Source organism: Astyanax mexicanus, chromosome 14 (genome assembly GCF_023375975.1).
Source record: "Astyanax mexicanus isolate ESR-SI-001 chromosome 14, AstMex3_surface, whole genome shotgun sequence".
NCBI lineage: Eukaryota > Metazoa > Chordata > Actinopteri > Characiformes > Acestrorhamphidae > Astyanax > Astyanax mexicanus.
Genome location: NC_064421.1, coordinates 10,665,625 through 10,685,795, shown reverse-complemented (window position 1 = coordinate 10,685,795; position 20,171 = coordinate 10,665,625). Strand labels below are relative to the sequence as shown.

Genomic DNA, 20,171 nt, shown 5'->3' with positions numbered 1-20,171 from the left:
AGAATTAAGCAATGACTCACTCAACACTGTCTATATTGTTGTGGCTGCCAGCAATCTTTGTCTGCATATCTGCAGAAAAGTATTCTTTCATCTTTTTTTTTTGAAAAAGAGCAATGTAGTTAGTTACCAATATTGGTTTGCAAGTACAGGGATTGGAAAATGAAACTGAAACACCTGTCATTTTAGTGTGGGAGGTTTCATGGCTAAATTGAAGCAGCCTGGTGGCCAATCTTCATTAATTGCACATTGCACCAGTAAGAGCAGAGTGTTCAAAAGGTTCAATTAGCAGGGTAAGAGCACAGTTCTACTCAAAATATTGCAATGCACACAACATTATGGGTAACACACCAGAGTTCAAAAGAGGACAAATTGTTGGTGCACGTCTTGCTGACGCATCTGTGACCAAGACAGCAAGTCTTTGTGATGTATCAAGAGCCACGGTATCCAGAGTAACGTCAGCATACCACCAAGAATGACCAACCACATCCAACAGGATTAACTGTGGACGCTGTAAGAGGAAGCTGTCTGAAAGGAATGTTCGGTGCTAACTCAGATTGTATCCAAAAAACATAAAACCACGGCTGCTCAAATCACGGCAGAATTCAATGTGCACCTCAACTCTCCTGTTTCCACCAGAACTGTCCGTCCGGACAATAAATAATTGTCGTCTAAAACCAGGTGTTTCAGTTTCATTGTCCAACCCCTGTAATTTAATAACGATTAGTTGGGTCTACATTATTATACACAGTTATAAGATCAGTTGCTACCCCTAATGTAGGGCAGTAAGCCAATCAAAGCCAAAGGCAGTAAAGCAGCATTAATCTGGATGCACGTTGGAGCCACAGGTGAAGTAGATTTACAGTAAGTTTGTAGTAAATTCATTCAATTCTATGTCTTCTCCCACTTAGAGTTGCCAGAGCCTGCTAGAGTAGTTAAACAAGATGTGTCTCATTAATTTTTGTCAATATCTCATTCATGTTTAGCAAACAAGTTAGAATTAGCGTTTATTTAGAATCACCTCCACCTTAAATTCCACCTTAAATATGTCTAATCGACCAGCAGTTAAAAGAGTTTTAGTTATGTTTAGTAATGTTAGCGACAAGTTCTATTTCTTCTCTCACTCAATATTATTAGAGCCTGCTAGAGTAGTTAAACAAGATGTGTCCCATTTTTAGTGAATTTATATCTCACTCACATTTAGAGAACAAGTTAGCATTAGCATTTCTCAAATTACGCTTTTTTTTAATATAATTAGCATTAGCATTGCCAGAGTTTTCGCTTACAACAACATTCCGACATATTCCCAGTACATATGACTCTGTGGGTCGAGGAATGTGACAGTGAATGGTGTGATTGGTGTGGTGCAGTGGATAACAGCTTCCATGTGGGAAACTAGGGTTCAATTCCAGGTCTGGGTGACTGAATGCTGTGCTACACCAATAAGAGTCCTTGGGCAAGACTCCCAACACTACATTGGCTCAACTCTGTAACTGGAATAACCCTGTAAGTCGCTTTTTTTGATAAGAGCTTCAGCTAAATGCAGAAAAATGCGACAAAGACGACAAAACCCAGGATAAGTGCTGTTAGTTCTTTGTTATAATTGTGTTCACTGATGTCGTCGTTCTGTACGAAGCAGAATTAAGCAGCGACTCACTCAACACTGTCTATATTGTTCTGGCTGGCAGCAATCTCCGCTGCCACTGTGCCCGACGACTTTGCCTGCATATCTTTAATCACCATTCTTTCATCTTTTTTTTTTTTTTTTTGTGAGTCTGGGGGCCTTCGCAAAGTAGCAATGTGGCATGATACTGTATGCGGAATTCAATCTCTGAGAGTATATGAAAAATAAATTAGGTTTCCTATCACAAACATCTCGCCGTGCTCCCGGCTCCTGCCGCAGAGCTGCCGGGGAAAATCGTGTAGATATGAATAAAAAAAAAAAAAAAATGTCAGCACAGTCATGTTGATTATCAGGGAAAGAGGCCGGGACAATCGCAATCACTCAGCAGACATGTGCGAAGTGGACAAATTAAGCCATTATGCCATTTAAATTCAAATTGAGCTGTAATTTCCATTGTTGGTGTTATAAAAGTAACTGAAAATTGAACTGAATCATGAGAGCAAATTTGTCCGCCGAGCAGACGGGCGTGACGTCCCCAAATCCACACAAAGCTCCTCTGTTTACTTTGGCTGTAATGCGCTGACGAGGCTCTTGCAGCGAGCAACAAAAAGTACAAGACAAGTACAAGATACATTCAGTCTGAACAAAGATTTCACAGTCCTGCACCGGAAAAAGACACTGCATGAACAAAAGTGCTGATCCAAGTGCAGAGCAGATAGGAAAAGTTATATAATTAATATATAACAAATATATATATGTGAATCTGTTTTTAATTTAATTATTTCCTTTTTTTGTTTCATTTTTTCAGCCCTTTTATTTTATTTATTTTATTCATTTCATCCTTTTATTTGTTTTATTACTGCTTTTACTTTTGGCCTTTTACCTTTTCTTTTATTTATTTCCTTCTTTTATTTTTTTCTACATTTGTATTTATTATTATTATTTATTTTAGTTTCATAATTTTCTTTTTTTATATTTGTGGTTATTTTAGTCCTTTATTTCTTTAATTGTCTTTATATTTTATTATTCTAAAAATGTATCTCTTTGTTTTATTGCTCTACATTTTAGCCTGTTTGCATATCCTTTTATTTTGAATTTTTTTTTTTTTTCAAAATTAAATCTTACATTATTTGCTTGTTTTTATCATTTAAACTTAATTTTCTATCCCTTTAATTTTGTGTATGCTCGACTGCATAAAAAAAAGGGTTACTCTCAATGTTTTTACCGAGTGGAAATAAAGATTGATTGATTGATATGATATAGTTCTATTATTTATTAGTCAATTCTATTAATCATTTTGAAATCAATATGTAGTAAGAAATGTACTTATGCAACTGTTTTTTCACCAAGAAGACTGGAAAATGGGTGGAAAAAAAAAACTCAGAAGAGGTGTGGAAGAAAAAAAGTGAGAAAGAGAACTAAGGAAATGCCCTAAATTGCATGTTTTCAGCTTCAAAAGAAACCAAACCTAAACACGACCAAACTCAAAACGGGCTGAGCACAGCTCTCTCCACTCTTTTTTTTTTTTGCTTTCCTTAAGATCTTTTCTTTGCTTTTTTGTGTCTTTCTTTTTTTTAGATCTCTTTGTTTCTTTTGTAACCCTTTTGCTTTCTTTTGAGATCTTTTTTTCTTTTCTTTTCTTTCCTTTTCTTTTCTTATACCCTCTGTTACCAGTCACCCCTCTACAAAGGTGCAACAGAGAGGTCTGGTTTGACTGAGGTTTATATAGGGTAGTGCACAGGTGCAGCTGGTTGATGCTGATTACCGCTGGAGATTCTGTGAGTTGGAGTTTTGAGATCCAACTTTACCATTTCTTCCACTCTGTCTACCAATCAATCACAGTCTCAAAGAGTTCATCATGCTTTTGTTGGAGTAACTGTTTCTAATGAACAGGGAGCCACACTAGTCCAGAGAATACAGTTCCACTGCTCAACAGCTCAATGCTGGGAGTTTATACCCCTTCAGTCCACACTCGGCATTACGTGCAGTGGTAGCACTGGTTCGTGTCAGCACATCTCTGTCAGCAATGGGTGCAACTCAACTACGGCAAATAGCTGAATGCATTAATTAAAAGGGGTGTCTAAAAACATTTGGACATACAATCACATGCATTATTAAACAGTATTAGAAGCATCGTGTCCCGTGACTTTTGCCACATTCCATGAATGTTAAAGAAGATTGCACTTATCTGGGGTAGGCCTATATGTATTTGAGGTCTCCTGTATTAAATGTGGATGTAATTTCTTCTAGATGCTCTTGTCTGTATGCATGGACAATTTAAGCCAGATGCTGCCGGTCACAATCATTACCACCCACTATGGACAGTACTGGTATTGGTAAAACAACCCTGGTTTTTAATCACAGTTTTCATGCATCTTGGCGTGTTGTCCTCCACCAGTCTTACACACTGCTTTTGGATAATGTTATGCCTTTACTCCTGGTGCAAAAATTCTATCAGTTCAGTTTGGTTTGATGGCTTGTTATCATCCATCTTCCTCTTGATTATATTCCAGAGATTTTCAATTTGGTAAAATCAAAGAAACTCATCATTTTAAGTGGTCTCATTTTTTTTTTCCAGAGCTGTATACTGTAATTAACTATAACTAGAATTCGCCAACGTGATAAAAATAGCCCCCAGTATACCCCGAGGTAATAAAGTAGCTGGGTTTCATACATACAAGTCAATAAATGGTTTATTAGCTCTGAATATCAAGCTCTGAATATCTGTACACCCTATAAACAGAATATAAAGCAGTGGCCCAGTACACATTCCTTCAAACAAACCTCAGCCCTGAAATAATGCAGAATTATTAATGTAATACTGGATCCAGTGAACTGTTCTCATTTTCTTCACTATATTATAATCATACAAGACATTTCTCTACTTATTAATGGAATTCATAGTTACTGTTAAGAGATAGAAAGCTGTCCTTGCTCACAGTTTGGAAGCACATTGTCAGAAACATTAAAAATAAAATCATTCTTACCTATATAGTGTAGTTTTCTGCCATAAGGTCCCTCTCAGCCTTTAAACAGCAAAGATATTTTCAAGTTCACACCTCCGGGTCTCACGTTGTCAGACTGCAAAGAGAAAATACACGTTGTTCCCAAATACAACGTCTGTTAATAGACTTTTTCAACAAACTTTAAACAGTAAAAAAGTGCCCATATTTCAAAGAATCCAATGGGATTTCTGCTGCTAAGAAGCAGAAAAAAACATGTACAACAACTATAACCATAAATTAGTGCTGCCAACGTTGGCTTGTTAACAAACGTGATGCATCTGAACACTTAAATGTGCTAATTTGTTTTAACGTATTAATCATTTTACCCATTTTTTTTTTGGACTCAACAAACGGTCTACAAATGGAGAAAGTTCAGCACTGTTGCTGCTACTCTCCCTAGACGTGGGCATCCTGTAAAGATGACTGCAAGAGCACAGCGCAGAACGGTCAATGAGGTGAGGAAGAATCCTAGAGTATCAGCTGAAGACTTATAGAAATCTATGGTACATGCTAACATTTTTGTTGACAAATCTACAATGAGGAAAGCATTAAACAAGAATGGAGTTCATGGGAGAACACGACGGAGGAAGCCTGGACTGCTGTCCAAAAAAAAAAAAAAAAAAAAAAAGTTTGCTGCACGTTTGAAGTTTGCAAAAGAGCACCTGGATGTTCCACTACTGCACTACTGGCTAAATATACTGTGGACAGAAGAAACCAAAATTAAGTTGTTTAGAAGGAACACACAACTACGCTATGTGTGGAGAAAAAAGGCAAAGCACACCATCATCAAAACATCATCCCAACTGTGAAACATGGTGGAGGGGGCATCATGGTTTGGGGCTGCTTTGCTGCCTCATGTCTTGGACGGATTGCCGTCATCAACGGAAAAATGAATTCCCAAGTTAACCAAGAAATTTTACAGGAAAACCCAAGAGTCAACAGTGGATAGATGATGCAACAGGACAACGACCCAAAACATAGAAGTAAATCAACAACCGAACGGCTTCAATAGAAGAAAATACTGGGCCTTCTGGAGAGTCCAGACCTCAACTTGACCCAATTGAGATGCTGTGGCATCACGACCTCAAGAGAGCACATGATTCACCCCAGATATCCCAAGAATATTATAGCTGAACTGAAACAGTTTAGTGAAGAGAAATGATCCAAAATTCCTCCTGACCATTCAACAGGTCTGATCTGCTGATCTACAACTACAGGAAACGTTTGGTTTTGGTTTGATTGAGGTTGTCGCTGCCAAAGGAGGATCAACCAGTTATTAAATCCAAAGGTTCACATACTTTTTCCACCCTCACTGTGAATTTTAACATGTAGTGTTCAATAAAACCATGCAAACATATATATATATTTTTTTTCTTTTGTGTGGTATTAGTTTAAGCAGTCTGTGTTTGTCTATTGTTGTGACTTAGATGAAAATCAGAACACATTTAATGATTAATAAATGCAGAAATCCAAGTAATCCCAAAGGGTTCACATACTTTTTCCTGCAACTGTAAATGAGACACATACAACATTAGGTTTAGCAGTATTAGTCTTTTCCAAACTATCTCCGAAATGCTATACTGTAAAACCTGATAAGTTGACTAAACTGAAAACTTTTGTTGTAACCGATTACCTAATAAATTTTAAGTTCATGTAATATAATTTTTAAGCACAATAAACTACATATACATATATATTTAAAGTTAATATTTTCCTGAACTTGTATTTAGTCTTCTTTCTGGTTCCATTCAACTATTTTTTTAAATACTCATAGAAAAGTGGATAAAAGAAAACAGTAAAAAATTAAAAGTACTGAGAGCACAGCAAGAACACAGAGTTACTGCAGCTCAGTAAATGATGTTGTTCTACAGCCTAAACAACACAGAGACCAAGTACTTAATTATAATATGTGATCTACAAGTTTACCTAACCTAGCGTAGGTGGAATCACTACACAATGATGGTGAGTGTCAGTCAGAATCTGTTGGACACACCCCCGGTATGCAAATAGATTGTGACAGAAGCCAATGGAAAAGAAGCTGTTAATGGCAACAGACTAAACTCAGGTATTATAAGTTGGTTCAACTCAAAGATCTCAGTTTAAGTGTATTCATGTGTCCATGGATGTTCAACTAACTCAAAATAGTTGAATATTGTTTAGAAATATCAAATTTTATGTAAAACAGACTTAATTTATTTGAGTTTAAACAACTTCTGGGTTTACAGTAAGTGTTTTACTGATAGCTTCTTAGATGTATCACTTTTAATCAGCTCCCTATTACATCCCTCACACTTAGATATTAGAACTAAATGCTCACAGAATATGTTTTGCTCCACTGATAACATAAAAAGTAAAGGGAATATGCAGGAGAGCAGAGACAAGGAGAACAACAAAGAAAGCTGGGAAAATATGAGGAGAGCAGACTAGAAAGGACATGGAACAGAACTAGAAAGTGACAGGAAGGGAAACACAAAACTAATACAACATGACTAAGAAAACCAAACTAAGAAAACTGGACAAAGAACATAAACTTAAGAACTTTAAACTGAAAAAAAAAAAAAAAAACACAGAGAACACTAAGAACAGAACTGCAGTTGTGAAGAAGCATGAAGAAAAGTAAGTTCTCAAGCTTACTGACACGAAATCACAAAGCACACAAAGCAACACAAAGCAAACAAAAGACTAGACAAGAAACACTGGGGACTGGGAACACCTGGGGTAGGTAATGAGGAGGCAGGGAAAGCAACAAAATAGGTGGGTGCGATGAGCAAACAGGAAAAGCACTGAGAGAGACCAGAAAAGACATAGAACAGAAAGAGCAAAGAAAGAAAAACAAAAGACATGCTGGGCAGATGGGTGCTGGTTTCTCATTGAACCCTCATGTCTATGCTCCTCCTGGCTCTTCTTTAAAGCTAGGCTGTTGTTTAATAGCTAGACCTGCTGAAATCACCGTCTCCACTCGTTTTTTTTTTTATTCTTCCTCTCTTTTTCTGCATCTGTTCACCTCACACATAATATAGCTGTCTGTGTTTTGTGTCTAACTGCATTTGTGCCATCCTGAACCTCCCTCCAGTTTGGTTGATGCTGGTGAAAGATCGATGCTGACTGTGTGTTCCTGCTGCTGCCTGCCCTCCAGATCAACCTGGCTGCCATGGAGTTGCCTGCATGTGCCATTCACCCTCCGGCCAGGCCAGAAAACCTTACCAGCATGCTCTACTCCTCTTCCTGATAAGATTGATTCCTGTAGAGACTCTATACTAAAGCCAATATTGCTAAGAAATCTATTTATATTGATTTTTTTTACCTATTTTTTAGAATGACAATCATATACTGTATCTAATCTTCATTAGACTCACTATAGACTATTTCTGTCTATATATTTTTTAAATTACTGAATATCCATTATTATTTATCTCGTTTCAGAGACTGGGTTTCCCTATTGGCTCCATTGTGGCTACTGACTCGCTTACTTGAAATTTGGACCTGGTTTCCTGTAAAGCTCCTACATGACAATGGCTGTTGTTGACTGGTCAAGGCAAAGGATGATGAGAGTAGATCCATGGGAATAAGGCAGCTAAAGAAATTAAAGTTTGGTGCATTTTTATTTAAATATTAACCCTTAGATCCCTACGGACGTATTTTCCGTCCAAAATCGCACCTTGTGTTCTCAGCTTAATTACTCAGGAATCCCTTCACACATAAACATAATCCATATATGGTTAGAAAGGGCGGAACGTACTCTTTCTAAAAATAGTGATGACATCCCAGTGCGGTAAAGCTAAATCTACAAGAAACCCATTGAGAAAAACACCTAAAAAAGTGAGATCTCCTTCCCCAACCAATATTATTTATCTTTAGTGCTTCAAACATATTTATATGATGTTTCAAAACACAAAATATCAGTAAATATCAGACTCAAAAGTGTCCACAGAAAAAGTGTGAAACTACCTGCTTTACTCAAACTAAAGCTAGGTATGGTGTGCGCACTACTTTATATAGTTTTTATTTTACTTGCACATTTTTACTAAGTAGTTGTTATTTATTTTGCACTAAACATTTTTATTTATTTAGACTAAAAAGTTTACATTTTTATAGTATATAGTTTTTTAGTCTTTGTGTGTACTGATACTGAAAATACTAAAAGGTATAGGCTGCTCTGAGTGTCAGGTTTTTAGTATCTATATGTATCCTAGAGGTGTGATTATTGATTATCAAGAAAAATAAATCTGCCTGATGCTGTTTCTCCATGTATTTTGTCAAAGTAATAATTAATATATCTTTTCTAAGTGTGAATATATTTATAGTCTATAAATAAAAAAAATAAAAAAATAAATAAAACAGGCACTTGGTAAAATTTTGACCAAAACATGTCCAGTTCCAGGAAAATATAACAATTCTGCTTCCTTTTACAATTTAAATGATTAGATTTTTGAGCAGTCGTATGTCTTCTGGAGTAAAAGAGATCAGGGCATGTGTCTGTCTGATATAATTACTGTGTTATAAGACCTAAAAGAGGAACTGACAAAAACAAAGAAAAAACACACTAAAACAGCCTAGAGTTCAAAGGGTTAAGATTGAAACATTGAAAACTTAAGTTAAGTTAAAGGAAATCTAGCATTAAGCACCACTCAAAACCTTCTGGTATCAGTTCCAAAATCAGTGTTTAAGACTGGTGGAGGAGAACATGCCAAGATGCATGAAAACAGGATTATTCCACCAAATATTGATTTTTAAGCTCTTAAAACTTTATGAATATGAACCTGTTTTCTTTGCATTATTTGAGGTCCGAAAGCTCTGCATCTTTTCTGTTATTTCAGCCATTTCTGAATATATATACTGAGGAATTGAACAGTGCTTAGAGTCATTAAGTGCCTGTAGGCATTGAGGTGTGGTGCCACCGTAGATGTGCAGATGGGCTTTACAGCATTGCATTGCAAATGTTCTTTTTTTCATGTTAACTGTAAAACTTTGCTTAATCTATGTTTCTAGCTGTGATTCAAAGCCGAAAATGCACAAAAGGAAGTCCTATGAAGACTCTTTCTAAGCACTTTCTAAGCTCCCTGCAGAGTTTTATAATTGTGATTTCATGAGATTTCAGAAAATTCTACAAATATATAAATTTATACTCTGACATGAAATCTGATAATCTCAGAATTCTGAAGCGCACCATCAGGCACAAACAAAACGCATGCTGGAAATGTGCATCTCTGGTCGGATGCAATATAATGTGGAATGGCTTTAGATCAGATGGATTGTCATGTTCATGCAGGTTGAAGATAAGAGCCCTATTTGACTTTATAGCTTATAGTCCCTGCAGGGTGGCCAGCTTTATGTTCTCTACTACAGGATTATAAAATTGATTTTCTATTTCATTTTTTTTTTCATGAGGCCAACAACCTTACTGATAAAGATTTGGTCTTTTTTTCCTTCCACTGGTATCTACACCAATACATGTACCACTGTCATAGGCTTGAAGTGAAAAAAAGTCTTAATATAGCTTATATTATATATTCTTATACGTTTGTTATATGTTGCATGCATTGTTGAAAAAATTACACACATATCATATGTTTAATTTTCCCCAAAAAATGAATCCAATCCGTTTAATCCAGTGCGCCTTATCTATGAATTCTACCAGTCTGGTATTAGGGAGCAGTAAAGCCACTCCGCCAAATTGCAGTGTTATTCAAGATTTTCAGTTTAGTTTAGCATTAAAGCATTAGCATTAGCTGCTAAACATGCTCACTATTTCCCCGTTCAGAGGGAAGTATTATCAGCCTGTAGCCTGCTCCTAACCCCGGCTAGCACTGCTGGAGCTGCATTAGCATTACCCGCTAAATGAGGTGAGTATTATACGAGGCAGTTAGCTGCTAATGCTAATGCTAATGCTCCGGCTGATAATCGAAGATTTCTGTAAATAAATGAAAGTGCTTTACTCACCCAAATAAACAGTTTTCAGAAATCTGTGTAGATTTACACACCTCGTTTGACTTTAAGAAAGTAATTTTTTTAGAATAGTTTTGTTTACTTAGTTTAGCTTTGCTTAGGTAACTTAAGTTAGCTAATCCCCCACTACCACCAGAACTACTAAATTAGAAGTTCCTTATAGTGTCTCTAAAAATGTGCCTTACAATCTAGAGTGCTTTATGTATGAAAGTAGACCAGAAAATATACATTGATAGTGCGAAAAATATGGTACACTAAATAGATAGTATTGACAAAAGGCTTTATATACCAGTGCCAACAGGTGCACCTTGTTTGCACTGATCACCTCATGGAATTCTGGGACTTGGAGTTGCCTTGGGTGAAATTCTCTTCATAAAGTCAAATCTACCTGGTAGATTTGACTTTATTTGTTTGTGTATATTAGTATGTTATAACATGTTATGTACTGTATGTTACCGTTAGCACACAAGCTTATGAAGGTCATTATACTGTATTTTATATATTCCTTATAACGCGTTATGAATAGAGGATTCATTAAAAGTATTACCACTCTTTTATATACCTTTGATACTCAGAAAAAGTAAAAAAAAATAAAAATAAATAAAAAGGTGTCCCAATATTTATGTCCAAATAAAGTACCTACGATTGCCTGACAAGATCCTAATCAATCAAATTATCAGCATTTATTCGTACATTAATTAAAAAAGATCTAAATTTACATTATAGAGATCTGCACAATATGGTTTTGCCTGCAGGTGAGTTATTGGAGTTGAGTAATTGGAGGATGGGATCAAATTTGCTGTGCCAATGAGGGAGGTGGTCTCGGGAGGTTAGATTATCAACAAAACTAAGGATGTGTAAAATTAAGGTACATAACCTAAAAACATAACAAAAAATCAATTTGCATAATAATTCAAAATGCTGCCAGTTAAACATAATCAGTTTAACCTTGATTATCTTTTTATGTGAAATGGAACTTGGCAGAATTGATGAACCCATGAGAAACAAGACATCAAAGCAGGCAGGTGAAGATACGGATGACAAAGGTTAAACATGGGCGGGACTGCGAGAAGAATAACCTGTGTCAAAGTGGGCAGAAGTGGGCAGAAGTGGGCGGAAGCAGCGTGGTTTAAGCAGACAGGTGTGGAAATTAAAAATGACGTCTGCACAGGCCACTACTCCATAATGTCACTACCGCCTGGAACAGTGGTAGTGCAAATTGATGTGGATGCTTTATAAATAGAGTGCCCTTGTCTAAATTGAAAAAAAAAAAAAAACATGAGACCCTGGTTTATAATCACATTTTCATGTATCTTGGCGTGTTCTCCTCCACCAGTCTTACAGACTGCTTTTGGATAAATTTATGCCTGCACTTCTGGTGCAAAAATTCAAGCAGCTCTGCTTGGTTTGATGGCTTGTGATCATCCATCTTCCTCTTGATTATATTCCAGAGGTTTTCAATTTGGTAAAATCAATTAAACTTTAAACTTTTCTTTTCTTTTCAGAGCTGCATATATATAGGAGAGGACGCGAAGAGGGGACGCAAATTTGAGTTTATAAATGTATTAAACAGAAATAAAACAAAATAAACATAACAGACAAATAAACAGACAGGGTAACTATGCTAACTATAGACTACACAAAGACTGAACACTCTACAAAAAATCTACAACCTTACAGATGTAAATTCTGCGAGCACCAACAAACTAACACTGAAAACTAAGGTCTATATATATACACGGAAGGGGACAGGAAACAGAAAACACAACTGGGGGCAGGTAATGAAGGGGCGGAGCTACAAATGATCACAGGGGGGAGCACCGAAGACATGGGTGAAGAGGCGAAGAGGTGGCAAGTACAGTATATAATAGGCTCTACCAGAGGCAGTTTATATCTGCGCATTACAATTTATTTTACTTTATTTTTTTGGATACAAACATGCATTATTTAATGTCATATGTTGGATCATTGACTTAAAATAAAATAAAAAAAAAACTTGCATTTATTTTTTTTTATATTACAATATATCACAATAAAATGTCAGTTTTCACATTTAAGAAGCATATTAATGTCACGCCTACCACAGACTCTGCAGTTCCTTTCTCTGACTCTGCCGTTCCCGTCTATGGACAATCCCCGGTCTGGAACTACACCTCCCAGCATGCACCTGACAACACCACGCGCTCGGACTCAGCCAACCACGGCTCACTGGGGCATTCTATGTCACCGGAATTTTAGACTGTGTTCAGGTGTTAGTAATTTAGTTTAGGTATAAATACCTGTTTGTTTGTCTCGCGTGTCACGAGGTATTTTCTCTGTATTTCCAGCAATATACTGAGCGTTTATCTTCTATCTATATTTCCCGTGTATGACCCTTGCTTTGTTGGTTTCGACTACGTTTTTTGCCTTATCCTTTTGTTCTGTTTGTATTGTGATTTCCTGGTTTATTGAACTCTGCTTCTGTTTAATGGTTTCGTTTTTGGTTTGTGATTCGGCTCTGATGTTTTGGTTGGTTGTTTTTCTGGCTTTGACCCACGCCTGTTATCTGACTGTGCTATCTGCTTTCGTGCTTTATAATAAAGCCTCGTTTTGTTTTTACCGTGAGCGTCTGACTCCCGTCTGTGGCGCTACAATTAATACAAAGTGTATAGCTTTTAATAGGTAAAACATATCATGAAAAAGGATGCACTGGCGAAAAACTAGCTTTCCTAGTTCCCCCCGTGTTCATTTGAAATTCCTGAATGAGAAAGAAATCCGGCCGAATCATATTGGATTGTTTTTCCCCCCATTGTGTTTCAGTGAGCGTGTGCTTTCACAGTGATGATGTATAATCTGTGCTTCTCTCAGCAGAGTGTGATCACTTGTCACAGCTGCCCAAACACATTCCTTCTCACTCCAAAGAAATGGTTTTTTATGATAGGGCCGCTGAAAAGCAGAGGGCGTCGGCGGTGATGAGGGCGAATAATAAGGGAAAGCTGGGTAATATCCTGTCGCTATTTATCTCCCTCCATCTCCCGGCTTCTCTTTCACCGTCCTGTTTCACAGGGAACGCGTGCACGTTCTCTCATTTTCTCCCCATTCTGCAATTCAGTCTCATCCTCCCTTTGCCCACACACACACACACTGACACACACACACACACATATATATCAGCCCCAATGCGCTACCACACCTTATTTCCAGCTTTAAACCCAAGCATTCGTGCTCCTCTGCTCTCTCGCTCGCTAAGTGGGGCGCACATCTAATAAACTCTAACAAATGCTCATCACTTCCACACAGAAATAGTCAATTCTAGGGCAGCGCACTCATCACACTGCTGCTTACCAACAATAAGGTCCACAGAGGGACGTCCATTTATAGACACCACCACCATATCAGATCCAGATGAGCACTCTGCACTATTTAGGCTACCAGGACACAGAGATGAAGGTGTGCAACATAAATATAAAGTCAGAAAGCCAAAGGTTTAAGAGCACTGACGCTGTAATATAGAAGAAAACTGCTGTACATGGAAGCCCTTTACTCACCCAAATAAACAGGAGTTTTCAGGAGATAAATAATAATAATAATAATACATTTTATTTCAGGCGCCTTTCTGTCACTCAAGGACACCTTACAAAGTGCAAAATAAGCATTAAATAAACATACAAAATACACAACATTTAAAAACAGGTTAAAAAGGGAAAACAATCAGATGGAATAGGCAATTTTAAACAGGTGAGTTTTGAGGGTGGATTTGAATTGTGAGAGTGAGTTAATTTGTCTGATATGAGGTGGTAAAGAGTTCCAGAGTTGGGGAGCAGAGCGGCTGAAGGCTCTGCTCCCCATGGTGGTGAGGCGAGCAGTAGGGACGGTAAGGTGGATGGAGGAAGAAGATCGGAGGGAACGAGATGGAATTACAACCTGAAGAAGATTAGAGAGATATGGTGGAGAAAGATTGTGAATGGCCTTAAAGGTGAGCAGGAGGATTTTGTAATTGATACGGAACTTTACTGGGAGCCAGTGGAGCTGTTGGAGAACAGGAGTGATATGATGGAAGGTGGGGGTTCTACTGATGATACGGGCAGCTGAATTCTGGGCCAGTTGAAGCTTATGGAGAGTTTTATTGGTGAGACCAAAGAGAAGAGAGTTGCAATAGTCTAATCGAGAGGTGACAAGGCTGTGTACAAGAATGGCAGTGGCATGAGGAGTAAGAGAAAGGCGAAGACGGTTTATATTGCGGAGGTGGAAGTACGCAGACCGGGTAATGTTGTTGATGTGTGATTGAAATGAGAGAGTACTGTCCAGGATGACACCCAGACTCTTTACCTGTGGGGAGGGGGAGACGGAACAGTTGTCAATGTTAAGAGACAGACTGTTGGTTTTGGATAGTATTGATTTTGTGCCTACGAGGAGAACCTCAGTTTTATCACTGTTAAGTTTTAGTAGATTTGAATTGAACCATAGTTTTATTTCAGACAAACAGTCAGTAAGGTAGGAGGGTGGAAGATTTGAATTGGGTTTGGTGGCAAGGTAGAGCTGGGTGTCGTCCGCATAACAGTGGAAATGGATGTTGTATTTGCGGAAGATATTTCCAAGGGGAAGGAGATAAATGATGAATAGGAGGGGCCCCAGGACAGAGCCCTGGGGCACACCTGAAGTGACAGGAGAAGGCAGAGAAGTAAAAGTTTTGAGCTGAATGAACTGAGTGCGAGAGGTGAGGTATGATTTAAACCAATTTAAAGGAGTCTGAGTGATACCAATGGAAACTAGTCTATTGAGGAGTGTGGTGTGACAGATGGTGTCAAATGCTGCACTAAGGTCAAGGAGGATGAGGATGGAGAGTAAACCAGAATCAGCTGCCATGAGGAGGTCATTAGTGATTTTTATGAGCGCGGTTTCTGTACTGTGGAGAGGGCGAAATCCAGATTGGAACTGTTCATACAGGTTGTTGCAAGACAGATAAGTATGTAGTTGAGCTGCTACTGTTTTCTCAAGGATTTTTGAGATAAAGGGTAGATTAGAGATTGGCCGTAGGTTATTAAAATTTGTGGGGTCAGCACCAGATTTTTTTAAGATTGGGGTTATTGCAGCAGTTTTAAATGACGCAGGAACAGTTCCAGTGGAGAGAGAAGAATGGATAATAGCGGAAATTAGAGGGAGCAAGGAAGGGAGGCAGGCTTTGACCAGGCCTGTAGGGAGAGGGTCTAGCTGACAGGTGGATGGTTTAGATTTACGGATGGGATCTGAAATTTCCGAATTTGAGGGAAGCTGAAACGAGGAAAAAGAGTGGACAGGGGGGGAAAGTTCAGGAAATATGCCAAGCGTAGGTTGTGAAGTGAGATGTTTATGAATGTTCAGAATTTTTTCATTGAAAAATGACATGAGGGAATTACAGAAAGCAGTTGAGCAGAGGTGAGATGGCAGAGAGTCTGGGGCTTGGGTGATATTCTTATATAATGAAAATAGTGACTTGTTACCTTCATTGGAACAGATTAGACTAGTGTAGTAGTTGGATTTGGATGCGGTGATGCAGTCCTTATAGTGTAGCATATGATTTTTGTAAATGTCCTTGTGAATAGTTAGACCAGTTTTCTTACAGAGCCGCTCAAGTTGCCGTCCTTTGGCTTTCATGAGCCGAAGTTCGGGCGTGAACCAGGGGGCAGACTGAGAAAAGGAAACAGACCTGGTTTTTAGCGGAGCGAGAGAGTTGAGTATGTGGTGGAGTCCAGTATTATAGTGTGATATCAGCTCTTCAAGGGTAGTTGAGTTGAGAGTGTTTGTGAGGTGGTGAATAGATGAGGAAAGAGAATCTAAATTAATGTTCTTAATGTTACGGAAAGAAATGAGACGGGGGGGCTTAGAGATGGAGAGAGGGAGATTAATAGAGAATGAGAGCAGGAAATGGTCAGTTATAGGGAGATAATCTGTTGTAAGGTAGGAAGGTGAGACACCAGAGCAGCAAATCAAGTCCAAAATGTGACCTTTAGTGTGAGTGGGAGCATCTGTGTGCTGCTGGAATCCAAAACTGTCAAGACAAGATGTAAAGTCTTTGGTAAGAGGGTTATTGATATTGTCCATATGAATATTGAAATCTCCCAGTACTATATTATTTGGTGAGAGGGTGGAGAGATGAGTAAGCAGAGCAGCAAAATCATTGAGAAAGTGGTTGTTTTGTTTTGGGGGACGATAGACAGTTGTAATGATAGTGGGAATAGGTCCAGACAATTGACACACTGTTGATTCAAAGGAGGAGAAGGTAGGCACAGACACCGGCGAGACTTTACACTTCTCGCGGTGAATTATCGCGAGACCTCCCCCCCTCCGGCCGGTGTCACGAGGTTGGCAGATGTAAACAAACCCCGGAGGAGTGCATTCGTTAAGTTGTACAAAGTCATTTGGTTGTTGCCAGGTCTCAGTTAAACAGAGAAAGTCAAGCTTACGGTCGATGAGGAGATCCTGGATGAGATGTCCCTTGCTTGTGAGTGAGCGAATGTTAAGAAGACCGAAGTTGACAGTGGAGTTGTCTGGTTTGCCGGGGGTGTTAGCCGACCGGGCTAAGCAGGCTAGCACACTGTGGTCAACAGCCCGGCTGTAGTTGCGAGATGGACGGCGAGAAGTGGACCAGATGGATTTTATTTCTTTCGTTGAGTCCTCGTGGAAGTTTCTGCGAGATCCGCGGTGGATGTATCTCCGGCGGGGAAGGAAAGCTGCATCCGAATGGAGGAGTAGTGCAGCCAACGGAGGATCAGACAGTTGGTACCGCAGCCGGAGGAGTTCAGCAGCGGAGTACTGAAGCAAGCCCGTCGCGGGTTGGTGAACAAATGCCAGGAGAAGCCACAGAAGCACGGACCAGATGTGGGTCATGCCGGTCAACATTGTGATCGAGGACTCAGGTAGCTTGATCAGGTGCGCAGAGGCAGGTAAGGCTCAGAAGCTGTCCGTATAACTACACAGAAGTGTAGACTAATTTTCAAAAACAGATGTAAAGTCTGCCAGATGAGATCTTGTGTATCATTCTTTTGTCCTAGGTCGCAGGACCAAAGACCGTAGGACAGCTTAAAAAAAAATACAAATATTAAAATTCCGGGCGAGCAGCGGCAGCAAGTCGCGCCAGCGTTCACTCTAGAACGTACAGATTCACATTCAGCACTCGTTTGACTCGTTTGAGGAAGTCATTTTTTTTATAACAGTTTTGTTTACTTAGCTTAGATTTGCTTAACTTAGTTAGTTGCCAATGGGCTTATATACCAGTGACAACAGGTGCACCTGGATGACCTCCTGGAATTCTAGGATTTGGAGTTACTTAGCAGAACAATCTACTTCATAAAGTCAATTCTACTTGGTATTTGGGTGTTTGTTCGTTTATATTGGCATTTTAAAACATGTTATGTACTGTGTGTCACTGTTAGCATACAAGCTTATGAAGGTCATTATATGGTATTTTATATATTCCTTATAATGCATTATGAATACAGGATTCATTGAAGGTTTACCACTCTTTTATCTCTTGATCCTATAGTCGCTACAAACTATCTATGGATATAAATGTAAATGTAAATGTAGAAGAAAAGGTTTACTGAAGCTCATTATCAAACTAAAAGTGGATCTTCTATGATATACAATCTCCAGTATATAGCATATACAGTCCCTTGCAAAAGTATTCGGTTAAAATTGATGGGAAGCCAAATACAGGACCATTCTCGAGTCTGTAAAAGACCTGAGACTGGGACGGAGATTTATCTTCCGACAAGACAATGACATCTACAATGGAACGGTTCGCAAATAAACGTATCCAGGTGTTAGAATGGCCAAGTCAAAGTCCAGACCTAAATCCAATCAAGAATCTGTGGAATGATCTGAAAACTGCTGTTAACAAACACTTTTCATCCAACCTCACTGAGCTCCAGTCTCTCGATGTGCAAAACTGATAGAGACAAACCCCAAGTGACTTGCAGCTGTAATCGCAGCAAAAGGTGGCGCTACAAAGCATTAACGCAATCCCATTTTCTCCGTAATTTACACGGCCAATTACCCAACTCACTCATTAGGACTGCTACTATCACTAGTAATGCCCCAACACACCAGGAGGGTGAAGACTAGCACATGCCTCCTCCGATACATGTGAAATCAGCAGCCGCTTCTTTTCAAGAAGTAGTTTCTGAGTAGTTGCTGAGTAGTATCACAGCGTGCTCGGGGGAAAGCGCAGTGACTCGGTTTCGATACATCAGCTCACAGACGCCCTGTGCTGCGGACATCAACCTTTAGTGATGTGGGGAGAGAGCGCCATCTACCCACCCGGAGGAAGCAGGGCCAATTTTGCTCCCTCTGAGCGCCAGCAGATTGATGGCAAAGCTGCATGAGCGGGGGTTCGAACCTGCGACCTCCCGCTCATAGTAGCAGCGCTTTTTATTTAAAAAAAAAAAGTTTAAAATATCCAATAAATTTTGTTCCACTTCAGGATTGTGTCCCACTTGTTGCAGATTCTTCACAAAAAAATTACAATTTCATATCTTTATGTTTGAAGCCTGAAATGTGGCAAAATGTGAAAAATTCAAGGGGGCGGAATACTTTTGCGAGGCACTGTATGGATGCTCAAATTTAGGGAGCTTTATAAGCACAGAATTGACAGAATTATATATGTGCAAATAACTGTATGATCTCAGTCTGAAGAAGATTCCTAAACAGGATGCTGGGTGGGACAAAAACAAGACTTTGTGCGAAGCAGCTTCCTCAACAATCAATTTGCATTTCTTTGCTCTGAGGCCAGACTCTATCATTTCCATAAGCTGAAAAAAAGTCGTGCACGAATCACACTTCCTCGAGCTCAGCCAGTCACACTTATTTCTTCACTTACTTCACGTACCCTGCTTTACATCCGCACATCCGCGTCTCATTCCCGCTTCAATATTACCTTATTCCTGCACTCAGAATCAGACGGCTTACGAAAAGCTCTTGAAAGAGAAAAGGACTTTCATAACTCTTTATAAACTGAATTCATAAAGAATGCTTTGATGGGAACGGAATAAAATTCCAAAGCAAATATTTCCAGCGGTAAAAGGTTTTTAAATGAAGCTGAACGAGTGCGGATTATTAAACAGATCTCAGGCTAAAGGGAAAAACAAAATCAAACCTAATCGAGTGCCTTGACCTTTTCAGAATCTCTGTGGAGACGAGTGAACTCAATACCGTAATGTTTGCACTGGCATTTGCATTCAGTATAAACAAACACTACCTCTTTTAGTAGAAGCCATTTGAGATGTGCTTAATTGTCAGGCCTCAAGAGAACAGGGTAAGAAATTAAATAAAGTAAAGCTAATTTAACGTATAAATTAACTGATTACGAAGTATTTTGGAGGTAGCTTAAAAATAGTTTATTTAAAATTTACATTAACCTCCTGAGAAACAGACTTTTTCTGGGTGTAAACTTTTAATTTCTCCAAACTATTTGGGACTAATAGGATCTAACAAGCATAAAAACTAAACTTTGTTTATGTACAGGAAGTCGTTTTTTTTTTTTTTTTTTTTTGCAAATAACATTTTTTGAAACTTTATGAAAAATGCATGCCATATGATGGTAGATACTTTATTGTAGATAAATGATAAATGAACTACTTTCC

At 38.7% G+C, this 20,171-nt stretch overlaps 1 protein-coding gene across 1 annotated transcript in view; it reads right to left on the bottom strand.

The window, feature by feature from the left end:
• The window catches only part of LOC103041514 (leucine-rich repeat and fibronectin type-III domain-containing protein 2), a 282,231-nt gene that overhangs the window by 67,421 nt on the left and 194,639 nt on the right, over window positions 1-20,171 (bottom strand). The window contains exon 4 of the mRNA XM_022673189.2: window positions 4,609-4,702. The gene's annotated coding sequence lies outside the window, so the exon portion shown is untranslated. The remainder of the gene's footprint in view (window positions 1-4,608; window positions 4,703-20,171) is intronic.